Here is a 17,906-nt window from a genome sequence, read left to right as displayed (position 1 = left end):
CATGAGGCCTGTAGTGAGGTGCAGTTAATGTACCCAGTTTTATATACTTCCTTGAAGAAAAGTGTTTTTGCTTTTTTCTCTCTCCCAGCAACTACCAATTGCAAATAGCTTCCTGGTTATGAGTGGGAATGACTTTATTTCTCTCTTTCTGGGATTTTGTCTGGCTTAGGCTTGTGCAGGTCTTGTGTCAACAGTCTCTAAATTCACATGTGCATCAGCCTTGTGTCTGGAAGAAGTTATTTCCTTGGAGTCAACCATCATCTGTTTTTTACAACTTTTCTGCCTTTTCTTTTGAATAGACCCCTGAGCCTTGAAGAGAGTGTGTTTGATGATGATGTCCATTTGATGCTGAGTGCTCCAAAAACTCTGCACGTTGTCCAGTTGTGGACTTCTGTGTTAATTACAGTCCACTGCAAGCAGCTTCTTTAATGAGGGTTGAGCAATGCTCTGATCTGTGGGTATAGCACTATGTCTTACAAGTTATTCTATTGCTATGGTCCTTTAGTAGAATATTAGTAGTTTCTCCCTAGGGCCCAGGAACTATCTATTCCTAGGTTCTCATTAAGTGTCAGGTATGAGTTCCATGGGATACTTGTTCTTTCATGTTCATTTCTATTTTATTCATAAAGCTAGAAATTGGGAACAGTTTAGATGTTTATCTACTGATGAATGGCTAGCAAAAATGTAGTAGATTTACACAATGGAATATTATTCAGCTGATAAGAAAAATAAAATGTTTAGGTAAATGCATAGTGCTAGAGACAATCATTCTAAACTGAAGGAACCCAGACCCAGAAAGATAGACATTATCTGCTTTATGTGTAGGGTTTAAGCTTTAAATATATGTGCTTCAATCAGAATGACCAGAAAGGTTAGGCACATATTAGAGAATAAGAAGAGGGAAACAATATAGTGTGGTAAAGGGAAAATGGAATTAAAACAAAAAAATGAAAAAAAAGAACAGTTATATGAAATGAGCAGAAGAGGAGGGTAATATGGGGAGGGACAACAAACACTAACTTTTGAAGTCATGTGAAACCTATTACTATAGAAGCTTCCTAAAATGTACATATTATAAAAGTAGTTAAAATAGGGTTTACCATATAGTGGAAGAGACAACACCTCGAGTAGATATCATATGCCACCAAATAAATTCCTCAATGACAGGAATAGGTTACATATTCTTTGAGATGTTGGCCAAAGGGGTCCCATAGACACACCCCAAATATCATAGGCTTTGCCAAGGCTCTTGGTTACTCTCTATAGCCTGATGGTGAGGCTCTATTGATGAAAACATCACTTACTTTGCAATTGACCATGGAGAAATTGAGCTGGTGCCTTACTCCCGTGACTTAAGTACTACACCTATTATTGGAGGAAAAAAGTAACCATCAATCTCACCAGCTATAAACCTGAGAGCTACAATAGCAACCTGCCTGCAAGATATGCCCACTGGTACAACAGCGACACAGATGTTATGGGAAAAACCAGTCACTTTTTAATGTTGGTAGACTATTCTCAACCATGGAACGTTAGTGCACACACGTATTTATATGCCTGGCTGATTATATGATTCTATAAGTTGAAAGCGTGAAATATCTGTAGATAATCCTGTAAGGTTATCAAGCACATTTTAAAGATTATTTCTGTAGTGTGTATAAATGCTACAGCCTGCATGTGGAGGTCATTGGACTTTGTCAAGTCAGTTTCACCTTCCACCCTGTTGGGGTGGTGCCTTCCTTGTTTCTGCTGTTAAGTTTGTACTCCAGACAAAGCTGACTGAGAGTTTCCTGGCAGCCCTCCTGTGCCTACCTCCCGATTGCCATAGGCATGCTATGGTTACAGAGGAAGACTAAAGGTATAAAGTTGTTTGTCAGCTGATGAAATTTAACTTCTGATTGCTGTGTGACAAGACTTTTCCTGGTGAGATACAACACACGTGCAGTCAACCCAGATAGAGAGCCCATGGCTGGCCCAAGTATGGATGCCTGTAGGGGAATGTGTTACAGTAGTGTTGCAGGGATACCGTGACTTATCAGGAAGCCGGCATATACTTAGGGCCACAATAGGACAGCTCTGGGGGAAGGGATTAGAACTGCAGTAGGACAGCTCTGGGGGAGGTAGAGCCACCATAGGACAGCTCTGGGGAGGGGGTCAGTGTAGAGACGCAATAGGACAGCTCAGCCCTGGAGTAAAGGTGTCCTGACTATCAGGAAGCCAGGCTACCTGAGGCTGGGGTGCGGTGGGGGAATGGTCTCCCTGCAGGATATAGGGATCCTACTCTTCTCCTAGAGAGTCATTACAGCTGAGTTCTGCTCTGTTCCCTTAAGGGAACGTTCTAGCAGAGCTATCTGCTTCTCCAGCCCAAGATGTTTCTTCTTTTGCTAACTCGCTGCTAAAGGGAAAGCCCTTGCAGAAATGTAGCTCTCTCTTCAGCTTCGGGAAAAGTTGTTAGTTTTCCCTGCCTGGCCTTGCTCAGCCCCCCTTAAGGAGCATCCTAGCAAGGTTCCTTCTGTTCTGTTCAGCCTTGCTGAGGCCCCCTAGGGAGCATCTCAGCAAAGTTTTTCAGCTCAGCTCTCTAAGGGACGCCCCAGCCAGGTTCTTCTGCTCTGCACCAGCAAATTAAGGTCGTCACCCAAGACTCTTTTGAGAAAGAGATTTATTTGGGAAGGAGGAATTGAGAAGAGTGTCTGCCTTGAAGGGATTAACGGCAGCTCTTAAGTGAGGGGAATAGAGACGCTTGCTTATATAGGGCTTCTTAGGGGCGGAGTTTTCCCAGAAAGAAGGGGGATTGGTTATTTCTTTCCTGCTCAGAGATTGGTCAGTTTAGCTGGTCAGGGGCAGAGATGACTCTGACTTCATGGCCAAACTGTGTTTATTTCACTGGTCCTTTTTAGCTTTTTAACTCTAATCTTAGGACCGGGGCACATTTCTTTCACTGGCTGATTCTAGGGACAATTTGTGTTTCTTTGACACCAGTTTCAGAGCCAGGGCACATGTCTTTAGTTCTGGGTATAAAGATGTTTCATGGATAAAGGTGTTTCTATCCCTGGCCTAGGTCTCAAATATAGGGTGTGTTTCTTTCTTTGACTCTGGGTTCAGAGTCAGGGTGCTCAATGATTGGCTGGTTTCCTGCTCCAGTTGTCCCTTTTACCCTACAATACCACCGAAGCATAATTGGTGACCTAGTGAATTTGATAGGAGTCATTTACAGGAATACAGGTAAGGGATACAGAAATGACTCAAAGACAGCTGCATCACCAAAGCCCACTGAAGCATGGTGGCAGGTCACAAAGCTGGGAACCTGGAGCACACTGCACAGACTCCAGGCAGCTCAACAGAGAGTGTAATTCCCAGGTACCTCAGCTGGTCTAAACCTCTTCCAGGCAGCTCTTCTGATTTCTGCTTCTTCAAGCAGCCGGTCTGGTCGCAAGAATCTTTGAAGCTTGGCTTGTCTGAGAGTGACCCTCAGCAGTCTTTACTCTTGGGACTGAGGGCCCAGTAAATATGGTCAGTTTCAGAGATTTCCTTTCTGAAGCCATATTGAGTTGTTTACCTTTTGTTTTAAGGAGTTTACAGGCAGAACTGGAGAGATAGATTGGTGGTTACAAATACTGTTCTTCCAGAGGACCAGGGTTCAATTCCCCTGAACCCATAAGGTAGCACACAACCTTCTGTACCTTCAGTTCCGTGAGATCTGCTGCCCTCTTCTGTCTTCTATGGACAATGCATGTACATGGTGCACAGACAAGTGACCAAAACACCCATACACATAAAGAACAACAGCCAATCACAAACTTTAAACTGGATATCTTTACTCTCAGCAGCTAGGAAACAAGCAAGCTGATCTCTGTGAGTTCAAAGCCAGCCTGATCCAGACATAGTGAGTTCCAGGACAGCATCAGAACTGCAGAAACAAGGTTTCTGTCTTAAAAAAAAAAAAAAAAATTACCTGCAGGATAGAATGTTTCAATCTGTAAGAAACTGCTAAAGGACACTGACAAAGTAAAGGACCTTCACTCTAAAGCTAGAACAAACCTTTCCTGACCCTATTCCTTATAGAATATTTTCTTATGGGTCCCCTTTTAAAAAAGGTACAAAAAACAGAACATTAAAATTGGTATTTAGCAGGGCGATGGTGGCGCACGCCTTTAATCCCAGCACTCCGGAGGCAGAGGCAGGCGGATCTCTGTGAGTTCGAGACCAGCCTGGTCTTCAGAGCTAGTTCCAGGACAGGCTCCAAAGCCACAGAGAAACCCTGTCTCGAAAAACCAAAAAAAATAAAATAAAATAAAATTGGTATTTAAAAGGCAAACGAATGTTTTTCTAAGTATATTTGAAACCTACCCACTATTATAGCTATTATATAACTATAATAGAGAAGTCTATTAAGTAATGTTTATTTATAATAATTACTGATAAAATTAGGAGTCCACTTAGTCACAAGTACAAATCTGTTGTAGTTGTAATTTAGCTTACTTTATGCCTACTGATATGATAGTAGGAGCTGAATAGAAATAAGAACTGGAAAATAATGTATAATTCAAGATATAGTCCCTGATAACTTCATAGAAATTACTGTGTCCTCCAGAATGTGTGTCAAAGAAATTCCATTTCAGTCAGATTTTTTTTGGCAAGAATTTGATACTGAGGATCCAGAAACATAAAAAAATGAATTACATGGTCGAAACAGAATTAATACATTTACTACAATGCAATTTTGATGAAAAGTGAATGGTTTTCATCACTTTTACTTTGTGCTGGATAAAAACAGTTTACTCATAACTTAATGTAACCTGTTAGTTCAAAATATTCAGGTATGTTAAGTATGAGTTACTAATCTATACCTGACATTATTCTCTCGGACATCTAATAAACATCTATCTAGAAGTAGAAATGGAGATAGGTTAAATTAAGATGTAAGAGCTAGAAAATCAGAAGCTTGAGCTAATGGACAAAGCAGTGGTTTATATTTCTGTGTGATTATTTTGGGGCTGTGCAGCCAGGAAATAAACAAGTGACCTTTGTCAATAAATTGCCGCCAATGTGGCCAACTAAATTCTCATAAAACCTGAGAGGGCTTGGAAAGGAATTCTAGACACTAAAAAACAAAGTTTGGCCACATTTTTTTTTCTCAAATGGGCTTTGCTTGCTGGCAGCATGCTGTGGCTCCTTTAAGAGAGGTTTTCCTGATTCAGCTGTAACAAAAAAAAAAAAAATGGCGGTGGCTTCCTGGGCCATGCTGCCAGCGCAAACTCTGACAAGGTCTGGTTGTGGAGCATTTAAATGGGGCTTGTGCAGACTGCTACACCTTGCTTAATCGCAACATAGACCCGCTGTGTGCCTAAAATGGGGCAATGTGCATGGCTCTCAGAGACAACAAACAGCTCCACCATGCTGGACTTGGCAGAGCAAGCAGGAAGGGCCATATATACCCTATATATATGCCATAGCTTAGGTTCTTAAGAAGCACTTAACATTTTAAGAAGTTGTCCTGGTCAAAAAAATAATTACAGTAAAGACAAATTCAGATGGAAAAGACCTCTAAATGGGTCACAATGTTGGATAAATGTATGTAGGCTTGGGATAAAGAAGAAAAAGAGTATAGAGAGTTATAAAAAGTTATTAAAAGTTTATGGCTTTTAAAAAACATAACAATGTCTTTAAAGAGACAGAGTATAGACAGTCATAGATTAAAAGGAGTAAAAAATAATAATAAGCCACATAAAGATGGAAAATACACAGAGTCTGGATTATGCATATTATTGTGTTTGCTTTGAATTTTTTGACTGTAAAGGAGCTAAATACAGAGAGACATTTTATTTTATGGGCTTTTAAGCTAAACCAGTGTATATATTTTAAAGGTATCTTGATTTCAGAATTTGGGTCTAAGGATATTGTGCTTTGGAAAAGAGGTTCTGCTTTTGTTTCCACAGAAGATGAAAACCTGTGGATTAATTCCAGACTAATGTATTTTGATGGACCAATACCTCCCGAAAGGTCACTGTGAATACCCCCAAAATACTTTCCCCAACAAAAAGCAGGAAGCAGTTTGAAGAGAACTACACCCAAATTTCCAAATATTGTTTATAAATGTTTCTTTATATTTAAAGGGGGATATGCTATAGAGATGCATACTTTGCATTGGTATGGATTTTGGTTTATTTATACAAATTTAAGGTCAATTTTATTATATGTATATTTCTTCTTTTGATTAGGTGTTTGTGTAGCTCATTTAAAAATGTATAATTAATAAATATAGGTTAATAGATAATTATCTATAATAGTCAAGCTTATAGTCATGTTAGTTAGATTTTCTAGATGTACAGAGATGTATTTCAGATGAATAGGCATTCTTAAAACCTTTAAAAGAATATGACATTTAAAATGTTTAAGAACTTAGGATTATTTATGACAATGAGACACATGTGCTCCTGGAAGCACCAAGCTACTTCAAGAGGATGATGGGCATCAAAGAGGCTCCTTATGAAGTTTGCTAGTCATCTGGGCAAGAAACTGCTCTTGCCTAGACTGCTCTAGGTATACTGTGTGAACTGGACATGCAGGACCCATGAAGATATGACTATAAAGTTGCCTAAAGAAGGTGAGACAGTCCTTCAGGGTTCCTACTTTATAAAAGACTCTGCAAAACATTCTGCAGGACACAGAAAAAAGTGATGGACAAACTGCCTATATAAGTGGAACTGTCTTTGAAATTTCCTGCTTCATGGAAATGTCTGCTGGATACTATGGGCCTGTAGGCTAAATATTGATGCCCCAGCAGTACAGAACTTTGGGTGACTACTGTCCAGGCAGTGAGATGTCTCTGTCAATTCTAGGGTTTTAGAAGTTGCTTACAATGTGCCTCCTGTTTACTTACGTAATGTTATATCCTTCTAGAGTCTTTGATAGAGTTGAAGAATATATAGTTATAGTTTTCCTTAGTTATGCTAAAAGATAAAGTAGATATAAATATTGCAACTGTAATTCTTGCTTGATACCTGTCTTGTTATATGGAATTTTACTATGTTAAAGTTAAAAACCTTCCCTTTCTATTTAAACAGAAAAGTGGAGGAAATGTGGGATTCCTCTCTATATGCTGTGAATACCATTGGTTAATGAATAAAGAAAGCTGGGTTGGCCTGATAAGGTGAACGGAGCTAGGTGGGGAAAACAAAATGAATTCTGGGGGAAAGAAGGGTGGAGTCAGGAGAATCAGTGGAGCAGCTGCCAGCGATAGATGTGCTGAAACTTTGCTGGTAGACCACAACCTTGTGGTGGTGCACAGATTAATGGAGATGGGTTAAATTAATATGTATGAGCTAGGAAATAAGAAGCTAGAGCTAATGGGCCAAGCAGTGATTTAAATAATATGATTTCTGTGTGATTATTTTGGGGCTGAGCAGCCAGGAAACAAACAAGCAACCTCCATCAACAATCCAGAAACAAGCTAATCATCTCAGAATTAAATCTTCCAGTTGCCATGTGGCTTCCTATTTCTTGCAGCAGATGGAAGTGTGGGATGTCTATCTTTCAAAATAGAAGTGTCCTTTAGATATAAAATTCTATTACCTATCCTCTTTTACTATTTTGGACAGGAAATAGAAACGTAGTTCTTGCATTTTATATACATCCATTTTATCCTGATCACATTAATTGCAACTTAATTACCCTTTTTCTGTCCTTCCCACCTGACTGTCAGTTCCTTATGTTGGACAGTTTTTCAGTGTCTGGAAAACTGTCCGATATTATACTTTACTTTCAAGCCACAGGACCATCAGTAGCAGAGTAGCTGAATGCTAGTTTGCACAGAATCCAAAAAAGGAAAGACATGGTATTGATTCCAAATATCTGTCCATTTATATGTAAATGTCCATTTACATGAAAACATCTGTGTTTTCATATTGTCTTTAATGGACATGCTATTTCTCCAAAATTCATCTTTCTCACAGGAACATCTAAGCAAAGAGTACAACTAAGAGGTAGCGTGCTTGCTGACACACCTGACGCCCTGGTCTGTAGTTATGTGAAAGCATACTTTCCATGGTGTGAACTACTCTCACACTGTGTTACAATTGCATCAGAAGTGTGTCTCTGCTCTGTATCTCCTGATGCCACTGAGGATAACACACATTTGTGTTCACCAGCAGGCAAGCCATAAACTTCTGTCCAGAATAAAATATGTTTTGAAGACCTCATGTAGCTACTGCAAAAGAGCATCTAATAAATTTCATTAACTTACAACTTTTAATAAACATGCTTAAATTGAGTTTGTTTCCATTGGGATTAATTTAATTCCAAAGCTTATTTAGAAAATTGTATGTGTACTTGATAGTAATAATGAATGTGTAGCCCATACACAGTTATACTTTTTCCTTCTACTAAATAAATCATATATATGTATTACAATTTCATCTTAAAATAATTAGTGCAGTGATTCAAATAAATCAACTCTAGCCCAAGGAAGGAAAAATCATCAAAAGCATTTTTAAAGTTAATGCTAAATTAATCACGTAAAGTTCAAAGTAGTACACTCCAAATGGAGCAGGGAATGATGTATAATTAATTCAGAGTTGAATGTCAAACAAATAAAATTAAAAAAAATCATTCTTAATCTACCAAATACCACCCTACCTCAATACCTGCAAAACAGATCTCTTCATCTCCATGGTTCCCGTTCCTAAAATGATATAGTCAGTGGGTACACATTCTTATGACTTGCCACATTGTACCCATTCCTAAAGTGGTAGATTCAGTGATACAGAGTCACGTGATTTTCAATAGCCAATTTTAATATGCAGGTGAAATTTTAAATAAGAATTTCTTTGAAAACCACAAGATTGGTATATATTTGAAGAATAACTATTAGTTTCATTATGAAGAAAATTTGAGAAGTCACAAAATTTTCCTCTTCTTAAACATTGTAGTCATTTAAACATTCCTTTATTTGATGTTTAAGAATAAATAGAATTGAGTCTACTCCTGACTATTTTATCTAGATGATCAGGTGTTTCACTGGTCTATGTTGACTTTTTAAAATTTTTTATTCTTATTTCATGTGCGTTGGTGGTTTGCCTGCATGTTTGTCTGTGTAAGAATGTTGGATCCTCTGGAACCGGAGTTACAGACAGTTGTGAGCTGGCATGTGAGTGCTGGGCACTGAACCCAGATCCTCTGGAAGAACAGCCAGTGCTCTTAACTGCTGGGCCATCTCTCCAGCCCACTATCATGACTTTTAATAGTATATGGCTGTTATATTGTTTGGAGATGATAGAACAAATGCTTCAGCAACCACACAACTGACTGACAGACCACAAACACCTGCAGCTAGCCCTGAGAGTTGGACAATGTTTGCCTTCATGCAACCACAGAATCCCTGCCAACAGTAAGGTAGAAAGGCCAGCAGCACCCATTCACAGGGACCAGAATCACTTTTCACTCTGGAAGGAGCAGATGGTAGCAGTCGGAAATAAATCATTTTTTGAAAGACAATAGTTATTGTTATAGGTTTTATGATATCACTTCCAGAAATCTGGATGGAAACCAGGCAGTATTTTCAATGCTAATGTTTCAGTTTCCTGCTTATAAGACTGTTGGCTCTTATATTTGAACACTCATAGACCAGTGGATGTTAAGACTAGAAAGAACTGTGAACAAGCTAAAGAATCATTAAATCATCAGAAAGATGGGATTTAATATAGTTGTTGTTAAACTTGAAAGCAATATCACCTATTTAGAAATGGCAAATGCTAAAATGCTTGAAATGAAAAAAAAAACACGATTAAATAGCAAGACCATGTTTTTCGTTTAAGGAAAGAAATTCCGATGTCCCTTTCTCCTTCCACTACCCTGCTTCATGAGCAGTACAAAGCTGCTGTTCCCAAGGATGCTCTTTCTGCAGACAGCCTCCAAGTTTGCACATGGTACCTGACATAACTGAGTCTCCCATACCACAGCCATGGCCAGATATCTGGTCACTACGGCCAGTGAGAAGTTGAAATGACAGAAGGGTTTTCATGACTGATTTGGCAGAAATGAGCTTTGTAATTTTAAAACCTTATAATGGTCTTAACTAAAATTATGGAAACTAAGAATATTATTCATATCATAAAGTTCTATTATTATACTCTTTTCCAAAAATATATCCATCTTTTTTAGCCAAACCTGGAACAAATATTTAGAATAGATGTCAGGTTACCCCAATTGTTTCCCACAGTTTACTCATAGAAAGCAAAACAAAACAAAACAAAATGTAAAACACATACTCAAATTGAAATGAAAATTTCCAAGTGAATTCGTTTTTCACGACTTTAAAGGGACTTTGCATAGGCATTTTACATACCATTAAGCCATCTTGCCTGTGGCCAATAGCTTCCTTACACAGAAACTATTTAGACTACTTTCATTTTCAAGAGCTATTGATGGGTTTAAACCCATGGATGCATTATTATATGGAAATTTATATAAAAATCATATATGAGAAATCTAGATAGCAAGATTGAAAAAAAATATCAAAGCAGAGAAAGGGATTACTTTTCTGACATATTCCATTACTACTGCTACTTAGGATTTAAGGAAACTCAATCAGCCTTGCTCTGTTTATGTAACAGGCTTGTTCTCGCTGTTGCCCAGAACACCGGGGTTCAAACACTCCTCTTCTCAGCCTCCTCAGCAGCACCAGCACACTATTTCTTCCTGGTAAAAAGCTTACCTTTACTTTGTTACCTAAACCTTGAATGTTTATGTGAACATAACATGTACAGACTACTAGAATCCTGGTGAACCATTTTAAAGATTTGTTTCATTGTTTTAAAATTATGTGTACATATCTGTGTGCGAGTCTGTGCACACATGTAGCTGTCGTCAGAGAAGGGATGTCAGGCCCCTCCAAAGCCAGAGCGACAGGCAGTTTTGGGCCATCTGATGTGAGTGCTGGGCACCCAACCTTGGGCCTCTGTAAGAGCAATATTTGCTCTTAACATCCAAGCTGTCTCTTTTGCCGCAAGAAGCCTGGTAAATCTGATAAATCAGAAAACAGCTTCCCTAACCTTTATTTTAAACCCAAAATATCTAAGTAAAATATGTTTTATAAGTTAACTCAAAATAATTTTGTGAAAAGGACAAATGTAAATTGAGTAAGAATCCAAAACCAAAATATGAGAGCAGATCATATGCTCTAGTTTTTCCCTTCCTGTGTGTGGTAATGAATGCTTTATATAAGCCATATATGCCTGGATTTTCCAAAGCTTTTCCAGCAGTCATGTGTGCTTAGCATGCTTGGGGTTCTAGGCTTAGCTGCCAGCACCCTTCAGGCAGTCAAAACTAATAAGTAATAAAAACTTTAAAAGCAGCATGTATGTTAATATGGCAAAGGTTAGAACTGTCATTTCTAAGAAAGCCATATAATTTATCTAAGCATATGTAGTTCCTTTAAGACTAAGAGGAGCTGGGCAGTGGTGGCACACACCTTTAATCCCAGAGGAGGCAGAGGCAGGTGGATCTCTGTGAGTTCAAGGCCAACCTGTTTTACAAAGAGTAGACCCTGTCTCAAAACAAACAAACAAACAAACAAAGAGGGAAAAGACTTCTTATAAAACAAGAGTATTAAAATACATAAACAGACATAATAGCATGTTCAACAAATTTACAGTTGCACTTAGAGTAAGGCAGCACAGTTCAAGAATATTTCATCTGAAGAACACAATCATTCAATCTGTTTACATAACATTTTTCGGGGCTTTTTTTTTTTTGTCTTAAATGACCTAACAAAATAAAATGTTTTTTCTTCTGATTCAAATTTATAAGGTACATCAAAATAAAAAAAAAACCAGCAAATGAATGTGTTTAAAATCACTAATAGTTCTAACTGGGTGGTGGTGGCACACGCCTTTAATCCCAGCACTTGGAAGGCAGAGACAGGTGGACCTCAGTGAGTTCAAAACCAGTCTGGTCTACAAAACAAGTTCCAGAACAGCCAGGACTTTTACACAGAGAAACTGACTCAAAAAACAAACAAACAACAACAACAACAAAACCAAAAAATAGCTAATAGTTCTTACATATGCATATTTTCCTATCATATGGGAATCAAATCAAAGGTGGTAGTGACAGTGACCATAGGAAACCATGACACTGGGATATATAAAAAAGAAGCCTAAGATGCAGCCAAACTGTTCAAATAAATCAAGTTTGGGAAGAAAGCCACAGAACTAGCCCATCTTCAGGATTAAATGATAGAAACAAGATGAAAGGCTGTCCAGAGATCATAGAGCATATGTGATCCATCTCACGTGCTGAATATACCGGAGCCTTGAAGGGAAGGCATGGGATTGGGAGGGGTGTGGTAGAAGAGCTAGGCCCATGATCAGTATGTAAAAGAACACTAGAAAACCATTTGTATCACTAGAACAGTAGTTTTCAACCTATGGGTCGTGACCCCTTTGGCAAACCTTCATCTGCAAAAATATTTACATTACAATTCACAACTGTAGTGGAGTTACAGTTATGAAGTAGCAACAAAAATAATTTTATGGTTGGGGGTCACCACCACATGAGGAACTGTATTAAAGGGTGGCAGCCTTAGGAAAGTTGAGAACCAGTGATCTAGAAGATGCACGTGAACAACCGGCTATCTGTTTAGAGGACAAGAAGAACCTGAGATGGTCAAAAATTTGAAAATTAAACCCTTAAGAAAGTATGAAACTTTCTTTGATATTTGTGTTAGAGGTAATTATAAGGCCATATGGAATGAAAAATATTCTAGAAAGAATACTTCTTACTAAAACTTTTTCCTGAAAGAGTATGCTGGCTATTTTTTTTATCAACTTGACATAAACTAGTCACCTGAGAAGATGAAACCTCAGTTGAGGGAATGCCTGTATCTAACCGAACCATGGGCATTGTTTTGGGAGAGGGGCTGTATTTTCTTGTTTGGATTGATAAGGGAAAGCCCAAACAAGCCCACTGTGGGCAGTGCTAGCCTGGGTTGCATAAGAAAGCAGGCTGAGCAAGTTATGGCAAGCAAGCTATTCAACAGGATTCCTCCATGGCCCCTGCTTCATTTCTTGCCTCTAATCTCCTGCCTTGATTTTCCTCAACGACAGACTTTAATCTAAGTAAACTCTTTTCACCCACAATTGCTTTGGTCACTGTTTTATCACAGTAATAAATCCAGCAGCTATCTAATTGGACTAAGGCCCATTCAACAGAAGGGAAAGCATGCCTGGTATTAGAAACCTAGCCAAATACTCGGAACTAGTGAGGTCAGGGATTTTAGAAGATAATCCTCTGTTGCCACTTCATTAAACCAGCACCATTCCAAACTATATTCTGAAACCTACGCTTGTGCCCACAGATACGTGTAGCTCTTACCCTTCATCAGAATAGCTTCTCTTCACAGCAAGAAAATCACAACTGGACTTAATGCAGACATAACTGCACCCAAAGCTCAGGGAACAATGTGGGAGAGTGAGCTTTAGAGACTATAAGAGTCAAAGAACCAGAATGTCTGTTGTGAGACCATGTCTCCTAAAAATGACTGCCTAAGACCTGAACAATGACAATACACACACAAATAAAAATGAACTTAGCATGATGTTTATATATGCGTACCTATGTATTTATGTAACAATAAAGAAAAAGAAGTCATCAATTTTTGGGATTGGGTAGACATGGAAATGGTGGGAGAAAAGGGAGTGATGGAGGAAGGTCATGACACCATGCTCCCCTCTCCCGGGTAGACGTGATAGCTCTGCTCTCTGAGGCACTCGCAATGAAGCTCCAACTGAGGATGGACGTAGGCTAGAATCTTTCCCGGTAAGACTGATGCTACACAGATTATTAGAGATGGGTTGATCGGGATATGAGAATTAGCCTGTAAGGGCTAGAGTTAATGGGCCAAGCAGTGTTTAAAAGAATACAATTTGTGTGTTGTTATTTTGGGGCATAAGCTAGCCAGGCGGCCGGGGTGCCGGGGATGCAGCCCCGCCGCTCCTATTACTACAAAAGTGGAATTGGTAAAACTATATTTTAATTAAAATGTTAAAAATAAGAATCATACAGAAGCTAACCCAAAGAAAATCTTGACTAAAAATAAATTTTAACTCTGAAGATTAGTCATTATTTGAGTTTTGGTATCATGACATCCAGGATATTAAATAACTTGCTATGGCAGCCAAAGCTCCTGAGGAACAAGAGTGCTTCCCAGGCTGCAAAGACCTATCCCCCCAAAGTCTGACAATGCTGTGCTGACCTCAACAGAGCTCTTTTGCCTATAATTCCATTTCTACTGCTCATTAGTTGATGATCTCATTATGTAAAAAATTCATTCACTACAACATTAAAAAATTAGAACACGGCACAGATATACAGAATTGCTTGTAAAATTTCTGATAAATAGTCCATTTCCTTTCTCAAGTGAGTATATTACTTAGAATATAAGACAATAAATTTTGTAGGTACCAATTTAAACAATATCAGGTAAAGTTTCGGTTTTTATAACCTAGATATTATAACTGTTATCAAACTGTCATCAAATGTAAACTTTAATCCACACCACAGAGTCTGTAGAGCCGGCTGAAGGCAAGCCATTGAATTATAAACATCTGAAATTGGCAGAGATTCAAAGCCAAAAATTGAAAAAGATGACAATTCTGTAGAAGTAAGATCAAGACCTCATGATTCAAGTAAAGCCAGGGCCTGAAGATGGGAAAGCAAAGCATGTTGTGCCTGGCAGAACTCCATCTACATGGAGATTATTAGACCAGAGCCCCAGAAGCTGCATTCTGAACCTCTTGAGTGGATGCACATGTCCTTTAGACTGTGCCTGGTCAAAGCAACCTGAGGGTTTCTAAGTTGGTGCTCATCTGAGACACAAACAACTCCTGTCAAGAGTTGGCCCAGCAGCTCTACCCAACCTTCCTGGGGCCTTAGGGAAGGTAAAAACACTCCCCAACCTTTCCCCTTCTTCATTTGGGGGCTGACTTTAGAGTCACACTAACAGATCTCATATCCTTTACTGGCTCCCTCTTATTTTCTTCACAGGTATCCTTTATTAAAATCCTTAAACATTTAATATCATCTTGGAATCTGCTTTATAAGATCACAGATTAACCCATAAATACATCATGACTTATTCTAAATGCATGAAGTTTTGTTAAATTCTAAATTAAAAAATGGCCATGGACACATAAAGTTACTATTGGTTTTGTCTTTTATAAAAAGACCCCAAATCAGAACCATCTCTAGAGGATAACTCACAAGTCACTATTCAGTCAGCTACTTTCACAGGAGTTAAATTCCTTGATCTGTTTTCTCTAATGCAACACAACTAACTGTGCTGACCTCTTGGAAGTTGTAAAAACTAGATGAATTTCACAAATATGCAGACTAGTGCTGAAAGTATCATTCTTAATAACAAGAAAAGCCATTGTTCTTATTATCTCTAAGTTTGGCACTGGAGAAAAGCCTGGCAAGAGACCTAGGACAGGAAATACACATCTAACTGATAAAAGCAAAACAAAAACTCAGAAGACTGGCTAGAACTGACCAAATCTGTTCATTTAACTAATAAGATTACAGCACTTGCTTCAAATTTTGCTGTTTTTAAGATTTTTTATTACTTTGCCATTCAGTGAACTAGCATTATTCCATTTTATTTTAAAAAACAAACCACTTTTCACTACTATGGGAAAATAGTTAACATTTGGTTCCCCAATAGTAATGACAAAAATACATCTAAATTTTGCCAAGTGCTTTTTAATTAAGTGGCAATGATTGCTACAGGGATGAATTACCAGGCTCATGCATAAAAGCCAAACAGGGACTCAGAGATGAAGATGAAGTAATGCCTCTGTTCTATGAAACCAGTTTGAGTCCAGCAATCTTACCTTCTGAGCACTTGCTGCACATTGCAGCTGTTTGGTTGTTTCTAAACTTTTTTTTTTTTTTTAAATAAAGATAGAATCTTTTGTCATGTATGGTCACTAAGTTCCCTTTTCCATTAGTCTATCAATTGATCAGCTAGTAACTTCAATGAGATTTCTTTGAATCTCTGAAGCCTAAATAAAATTACCATAACCCAACTCTTCACTGGCGCATCAATGTTTATGCAGGCAGCTAACTACTTTTCTCTGAACAAATGTTCAGCCCTGGTCATGCACATGACATTCTAGACTCTCTAAAATCCATGGGAGCTCTCCAAAGTCTTTATTCACTCATGCAGGTTTTGAGTTTTGTGTTTTCCCATAACTTGTCCTTTGTGCTAGGACTGATATAGCTAATGGATCTGCTTTTAAATGCTTTAGAATACATCACAGCTGGAGGAGCAATTCAGCCCTGAGGAAGTTCCAAGCAGGGAAAAAAAAAAAAAAAAAAAAAAAAAAAAAAAAAAAAAGGTAAATCCTTGAGCCTAGTTAGGTCCTAACACCGTTCTTTGAGAACAGAATCTATAAGGCTTTCTCTAGTACCAAGAATGCAGGCTGCATGTTCATGGTAGGGAGCTGGGAATGGTAGACAGATGAGACAAAATACTGTTTGCCATTCTAGAAATGAAGCAGCTTCTTCCAGGTGATTTATTTTGCTTTCTCACAAGGCTAGATCTTAAATTTAGAAAAATTAAAACTTCAGGATCTTTTACATTAAAACTATCTTTGAGATTTCTGCTTGGAAAATGACATACTTTACTGTTTTTAATTAATAGTAAACAACAATTTACATTATTACAGTAAATTGTAACAGCTCATCAAAACTTCAAAGATTCAGTAAATGTCACACTGCAATTTGACTATGACAAAACAGTTTGCTTGGTGGTCTATATCAAAGGGTAAGTTTAAGACCTAAATACAAAAGTCAAGATTCAGATAAGACTAAGAATCGCTGCTTGGATTGAATTAGACTTTAAAGATTGATTCCAATATTTTACAATGAAGATCAGACACAAAATGGCCTTGCTAGGTTACTTACTCTTTTTAAATGTCTGGAATGTCAAACTCCCGTTTTTCAGTTTAAAAAACAGAGCTTTCATTTCGTCATGCTTAGCATGTCTTATAAGCCCAAGACACTAATAAATTGTATCTTCCTATAACCCTTTTCCTTAAATAGTACCAACATATGGTAGATGTGTTAAAACCAGAACTACAAGGTCCTGTAACTAAGCTTAGTCAGGGGCTTTGTGGACTTTAATCTTACTGTCCTTAAATACTAGGAAGACCTAGATGATAAAACTGATGTTAGGAGAAATCAATTCAAACTGATGGCTTGGAACTAATTTTTCTTGACTGTTTTTCCTAAGTATATATTAGGTGCATCAGTATAATTTAAAAAGAAAATGCACCTGAAAATCATTACTTGTTTCAATTTAGAAATGTTTTTGCAATTAATGATTTAAATGCAACTTCTTAGGGAGAATGATTAGTAGTAACACAAATTACCACTATGTTTAATCTTATTTGGAGTAGGAGGGCCTTCTGTCTATGTGTTACTTTTCATTGGTCAAATAAAGAAACTGCCTTGGCCTTTTGATAGGACAGCAGCTTAGAGAAGCAGAGTAGACCAAACAGAACTCTGGGAGAAAGAAAGCAGTCAGGCAGATGCCATGGCTCCCCTTTCCGAGATGGACTCCGGTCAGATTCATCCAAGTAAGCCATAGTCAAGTGGCAATACACATGAATGGAAATGGGTTAATTAAGATGTAAGAGTTAGCCAAGAAGAGGCTAGATATAATGGGCCAGGCAGTGTTTAAATGAATAGTTTATGTGTTATTACTTCCGGGGCTAAGCTAGCTGTGCAGGAGCTGGGTGGGATGAAAAGCAGGCCTGCTCGCCTCATGACAACACTTAAAGTCTTACATATAATTCTATATAATATTCATCCTAAAACTGGAGATTCTTAGAGTTCTTAAATATGTA

Source organism: Microtus oregoni, unplaced genomic scaffold (assembly GCF_018167655.1).
Source record: "Microtus oregoni isolate MIOR12 unplaced genomic scaffold, Mior012 000032F_ref0000030, whole genome shotgun sequence".
NCBI classification, from domain to species: domain Eukaryota; kingdom Metazoa; phylum Chordata; class Mammalia; order Rodentia; family Cricetidae; genus Microtus; species Microtus oregoni.
Note: the sequence above shows the minus strand (reverse complement) of the source record.